This window comes from Charadrius vociferus, unplaced genomic scaffold, assembly GCF_000708025.1.
Source record: "Charadrius vociferus isolate BGI_N301 unplaced genomic scaffold, ASM70802v2 scaffold650, whole genome shotgun sequence".
NCBI classification, from domain to species: domain Eukaryota; kingdom Metazoa; phylum Chordata; class Aves; order Charadriiformes; family Charadriidae; genus Charadrius; species Charadrius vociferus.
Window position 1 is genome coordinate 5498688 of NW_009646736.1, and position 6977 is coordinate 5505664.

The following is a 6977-nucleotide window of genomic DNA, read 5'->3' on the forward strand; positions in this document are numbered from 1 at the left end:
TCTGAAATACAAAAAGCAATAATAGAGTGAAGAGGCAACACCTTTTGAAAATGACTGACCACCGTTTTGAATACAATAATTTGGTTTTCTTTCTATTTTCTTGTTATTTCTACTAACATTTCCTCTTTGTTCTACAGTTTCCAGGAAAGATTTTTTAATTTTTAAGTAATATTCTCAGTTAGACAATGGAGGTCATATACCATGTCAAACTTGGAATCTAATTGGTTAGCCAGTCTGTCTGTTGTTTTCTTAATTTCTGTTAGTTTTCGAATGGTTTCATTATAATATGTTCAAATTGTCATAAAATGTAGGAGAAGGCTCTGCATATCACTAGGAAATAGGACCAATGGGATCAGATTCTTTTCAAAGTTGATTTTAACAAAGTGAAGATAAGATTGCACCAAATGAATTGAATAAAGCATTTATTTATTATTTTTAAGTGTATTCTTTTAAGTGATAATACCATATACAAAGAAAATGTATTTATAAGTTCTTTTTGACAATCAATTTTAAACTTTTATCAAATTTCCTGATCATTTTTCTGTATTTCTGTGGTAAAGTAAGCTACAAATAGACCAAAGCAATTTGTAACTGGCTTTTTACAAGATATTTATTTCAATGCAGTATAAATTTTAATTCAGTAGTTGCAAAGTACATTATACTATTAAGTGCTGTAATGCTGGAAAGATTACATGTGCGAGTTGACACCGCCTTCAAATGTTCATTCTCATGCAAATTTTGATGTGTTTTATTTTTCAATTTTATGACAACCTAAACTGAATTAATTGAAAACATTTCTGCGAATGCTTGCTACCGCTGCAGTGTATTACTGATGAGATGCGTCCTACTGATTTTCTCTGGTAAGAAAATAGGCAGTAGTTGTTTGCAACGACTTTTAAAACTGATTCTGCATGCTGTTTACTGTCATCTCTCCAGCCATAATTTCCATTGACTAAAGTGGAAGTTGAAACTGCTCCATTCCTTGGAGTCCTGGAGGCTGCTAATACCCCGTTTCCGACACTGGGATTGAACTTTCACATCTGTTTTAAAAGAGGAAAACCAATACGATGTTTTCTATAGTGGGGTCTCTCATGTGTAACACACAGCTTTAGTGTTTATTTATAATCTAATAGCTCATCCCAAACATTGTAGTAATAAAAAACTCCTTAGTTTTAAATACTTTGATTTAGTCACAGCTAATACAGTTGTAATACTTTGTGTTGTTCTAAGTAGAAAAAGGATTGTTCCTTTTTTTCCTTTTAAATTTGCTCGTCCAGTGCTTTATATAGTTAATTTTCAAGTTAAAATCATGAAGAACAGTGTTACTTAGGATCGGTGGATAATTCTCTTCGTGAATTATGAACATATAATTGTCTGCTTTTTGAGGGGAGGCTTTCTGTCAAGTAGTTTAAAACAATATAAGCTGAATTCTGACTTGGGCTTCTAATTGACAAGGATGATCCTGAAAGATTGTGAAAAGCAGAGGATGTTGAGAGGAGAGAGAGTCATGTGGTTCTATCACAGATTTAGGAGAATGCTTCTACTCCTGACATCCAGTGATTTTATTTCTCATTGGTCCCATCTGTAGAAAACTCTCACAGAGTGGTTTTAGGCCAATATATTTAAGAAACACAGACAGAAAACTTTATTATATATACAATTAAAAAGACCCCCAGCCTTATTACAGCTAGGAGAGACCTATTAGTGCTAGCGGTATCAAACTTCTGTCCTGAATTGGTACAGCTCAAATCCACAGAAATGCCATTTCACAAATCCTCCAGTGCCATAAAGCAGTACTCTGAAATGGCTGTAGGTTTTCTAGTGCACAGCTAATTTTTCAGTATAGACATGTTCCCATATGGAAGGAGGTTATGTACAGACAGAAACAGAATGTAATGTCATGTTAGAATCGTATATACTGTATGATACCAGGTATTGCAAGTCTGGGTTTTTCAAAATATATTGCAATACTGAGACCTGTGAATTCAGGACATCATATGCGCATAACATCAGGTTATTTAGTTTTAGAAATGTTATAGTGTTAATAAATCCCAGCAGGATGTATATCAGTGGGGTATTGTAATGTTAAGTCTTCCATGAATCATTCAAAGCAGCACATCAGTAGTCTGATAATGCACAATTTGGCATAGTGTATGACAGAAAAATGTGTTAGTTTGAAATTATTCATTTTCATTTCCTAAAATTCTCTATTTCAGAACATGCACAACTTGTGTTTGTACTATGAAGAGATAGAGCAGAGCAAAGATTACTTCTGTATTTCTGTTAGCATTTTCAGTCCATCTTTTAAAAATTAATTTCACCTTCTTTTAAGGAATCTGTGAATTGCTGCGTTCTTTTCTTCTTCCTGCCATGGTAAAGTTCCTTGTTAAAATTTCAAGAGCAAAGTTATTTTAACATCCTGCTTCACCTTAACAAAACAAAGCCATCAATCCTGAAAGGTTTACACGTTTGATGAATTGTCTTATTGCAGCCAGTGATGCTTCTCATGTGAGTAAACTTAGAATGTATACGTGAGTGTGCAAGCTCTGGGCCCAAGTCAAAAGTATTGACCAAGTCATTGGATGTTTATGATAGAAAATGAGGGATGAGGTTTTGGGAGGAAAATAACCTTGTGGTTGTGTGATACTTAAGTTCTTGTGGCAAGAGAAAATGGTGTAATTTGAAACTGCTATTTATTTTCTTCTAGCTGTTTCTCTTTTCCTCCTTTGCCAGCTTTGTGGCATCTCACTTGCCTGCCTCTTTTTCAGGCAGATAAGGCATTCAAGTGTTAATCTAATCTAAAAAACCTGAATTGTGAACTCTATTGCATTAAATGCCATCTGCGAAAGGTTAGTGAGTGCCCTGGCCGCTCTGCAGTGATTGTACTAACAGTGCTGTCTTTCCTGCACTGTTTTCTTAGTGGTGCTGTTAGAACTACTGGATAATTTTAGCTGAAGAAGGCTGAAATGTGAGATTTGTAATGGCTTGAAATCTGTTCTTATAAGAACATCACTCAAGGTGCTCTAGACACCAATGAAGAAAGGCTGCTGGCACCAAGGGTATAAAAGGAAAAGCTTTCCCTTGTATCTCCAGTCCAAATTTTTGTTGATACCATCCCTGTTACCCCCACCATTAACCCACCAATTTCACTGAGCACAAAGAGACAAAGTGAGGTTTAGTATTAACCTAATGAAATCTTTGTTCACAGAGATCATTTATTAGTGGCAATAAAGCTCTAGCTATGTAACTTCAGTTATATCATGCAAAGGCTCAATTCGGTAATAAACACCTTGTGTTGCAGCAAGTAGTTCACTTTTCTATTCCAGTATGAAATAGATTTAGTAATTGGAACTTGTGTGCAATTTCCAGTCTGTCGAGTAGCACCAGCATCAGGGAAGGCAACTTTAAGTTTAGAGCCTCTTGGCAAACATAATACTTGACATAGTTATTTCTGCAACCATAAACAAATGTACATACAGAAAGCAAAATGGAACTCAGATGTGATCTCTAGTTAGAGCAGATGCCTGTAATTGTGCAGTGTAGCTATAAAGTGATATACTTTTAATATCAGCATTGATATTTTTAGAAATAAAATGCTCGTAATACTGTATTTAAAATACTATTGCTTTCACAGCTTTTAATTATATATATGTAATATTTCTCTGATCTGAATATCCATATGTGCGTTTAAGGTAACTAAGTATGCTCATGTCGTTTACCTTAAAAAGTATAAATTGCTTCTTTTACACTATGATAATAATTTGTATCTTTTTATCATTAGATTTTTAATACCCAAAGACTTAAATTCCTTTAATCTATTTATGTAGTAATTAATTGTAAACAAAATTATTTTAATTATGCACAGTGTTTTTTCTCTGTAATAGGATTTAAATTAAGATCTTAGCAACTATGGGTCATAGCACCACAGAAGTACTGAAAATCCTACCAGTTCTGGGGGTTTTGCTAAAAGCAAAGCATATGTTTTTCTCAAGTGACAAACTCATCAATTTTGAAATCTACGGGTAGCAGAAATTACTGGCTTTTTATGATATGAGACCTATCACTTCTAATGTTGTGGGTAAAGGTCACCTGTGATCATTGTGGCTTAGGGAGTACGTTTGAAACACTGCATTATGATTGCCTGAGGGAGCTTCAGAGACTCATTAAGGAATGCATGGACAGAAACGGAAAACAAATTCAATTAAGCATATGACTTTGTGTAATTAGGCATTGTAAGTAACTCTAAATCTAGTATTTAATTTAAAAAATAGACCAAAGGATTAATGTTTCTTTGGAAATAATTGTTTGGTACTTCTCTTGACTTTCATTTATCTAATTGACTGAACCTGAGCAGAGCTAGTATAAAATTCTTGCCAGTTAGCTCTCTGCGTTTGCAAAAGCGTGGATAAACGCTCAGTGTTCATAAGGGAGCGGAAATCTTTTAGGTACCTCTTGCCTGGAAAAGAGGAAGAGCAAGAACGCAGGGGGTGTCACTGTGTCTCTTACAATGCAAGTACCTTCATCCGTGGGAAAATATAGCTGGTGGCATCTGTAAGTAGCACCATTCACACCATTCTCTTGAGTTCATTTCCTTTATATGACATAGTATATTGTTCTTACATTGATCCCACATCTGTGCCTTCTTCTGTCACCTCCAGAAGGCTGGCACAATTCTGGACAAAGCCACTTTAACTTTCAGGGAAACTTAATGTTAATTCTGTAGCTTGGACAGACAAAGGGTGCCATAAAGAACAGCTGTCAACACCGTTGCAGTCAAGTGTTACTCCGAGTGGTGAAAGGCTGGGCAGGGGGGGCATGCAAAGCCCTTTGAAAGGGCTTCTGGATATTTTAGTTCTGTTTCTTTTCCTCTGACTACTTTGGTGCAGCTGCAGTGGTTAATTCCTCCCTTTCCTGTTGACCAAGTGTTTTAGTAGTTATTTTATCCTGTTTGTGCTCTTTATCCATGCTTTTCAATGTCTGAGCTTTGTTAGTTGGCCAATTTCTTCCAAGTGTTTTGTTTTCTGATTAATGCACACCAACATAGTGCTATTGCAATGTTTGGTAGAATGACTTATGAAGAGAGAAAATTTTCATTTTTCTTCTGCACACAAGCATTACTAGAAGCTAAACATAACTAATTAATTTTGACATGTGTTTTATCAGAGTTCTTCTTTACCAAACCTACGTGTTGGCCTGTATGATTCATTCAAGTTGTTCTGACAGTTACATTTTACAGAGTGGAAAGATACAGCAAGGCTGAATGACACACTGTATACATGTCCTTATGATGGGAGTTCCTCATGATGAATGTTTCTGTGATTCATGTTTTTATAAAGAATGCCAAAGGGATGACTATGGATGTATCAGTTGTCATAACTTGTAGTTCAGTTAACAATAGTGGAGTAACTGTTTAAAAAAACAGCTATTGTACAGGAATGCTCAGTTCTGTTTGCTTTGCAAGACTTCATGCAAGCATGACATGGGATGTGCTAGACATGTCTCGTGACTTTTGAGTCGCTGGGGTAAAAGGTCTGCTGCAAGCAAGAACAGATTTGTTGTTAATCAATCCTGTCTGCAAGCATTCCTACAGTAACATATACGCTTCTGACTGAACACCTTTTGAACAGCGGTGAAAGCTTTCTTTTAACTACATTGCTTGCCTGCAGTGCTTAGTTCCACATCAGTCTATGGAAATACATTGATGGAACTACAAAGAGATAAATTGTTCCAATATTCTGGGCTTCTCAGGAGGATGTAGGGCAGAACATGTCACCATAGTGTTTGCTGCTGAGGGCTTGAGTCTGCTTCTGACATCACCAGCGCGTAAGGCAGAAGTGGCTCTAGTAATACAAAAGTGGAGAAAGAGAAGTCATGTTGCATGGCACATTGAGTCAGTTCAGTCAAACTGTTAGGAACTGCTTCTCTAGATCAAATGACAGTTGAGCTATTTCTTGATAGAAAGGGATGATCAGAGTGGAAGCGGTGAGATGAGATGTCTGCAACAATACTAAAGAGGGAGGTCCTTAAAGCATTCCTGTCTGTGCACTTCCTTGTATGAAGGAATTAAATTCATAGTAAGAAGTATGGATCATTTTTGTCATTATCATAATAATAATATCATGACCGTAAAGAACCATTAGTAGCGATTACCAATTTAGCCTGTTCCTCTGTCGTGAACTGTCAGATGCCTGATTTGCAAACAAACCAAAAAGAATTTTGCTTCTATTCCCAAAACGTAATACCAACAGGATATGATGAACAACAGGAGGAAGCTCTCTGTTGAACTCGTACAGACGGACAGTTGACAGAACCTCAAATATGGTATCTGGCTTGTAAATCTATTTTATTCTATCCTCGTTATGCAAGAACTATGAAGCTGGTTTGAAAACAGTCATTAGGCGGAGAAATTTATTCTGATGAATACAGGAAATTTTTCTTTTTGTTCTTTTCAAGGTGTCTGTTTCCTCCCTTCCTGCAGACTGACTTCTATACGGTCCCCCGTTAGGACTTGATATATTAATGCATTTCTGCAAACAGATAAGAGACTATTTTTGACTACAAAACCATCATGGAGCCGTTAAAAACAGAGCTACCCTGAAAACGTAATGAGAGATCAGCAGTTAACCGGTAGGGCTGGTGTCCAAAGAGATGAAAAATATGAAATCAAAGTATATTGAAAATTAAGCTATAGTTTAAGGAATATTTTCTTAAGCAAAGAGGGGCTAATTTTAACTCACATTAGTTCCTTTGTACAATTACTGTGCATGTCTCTAAATAAACTGTATCACTGGTGCAGGCTATTTTAATAAGCATCCACAAAGAAATAATCTAATATTAAGTGAGGTTTGAGGAGACCAATTTAAATATCGTGCTGCCCAGAGTGAAGGCAAAGACTTAATTCTGGATATTTGGTTAAGACAGCTAGGCTGTGCTGCCAACACTATATACAAGTATGTAAACTTTTGGTTTCCCATGCT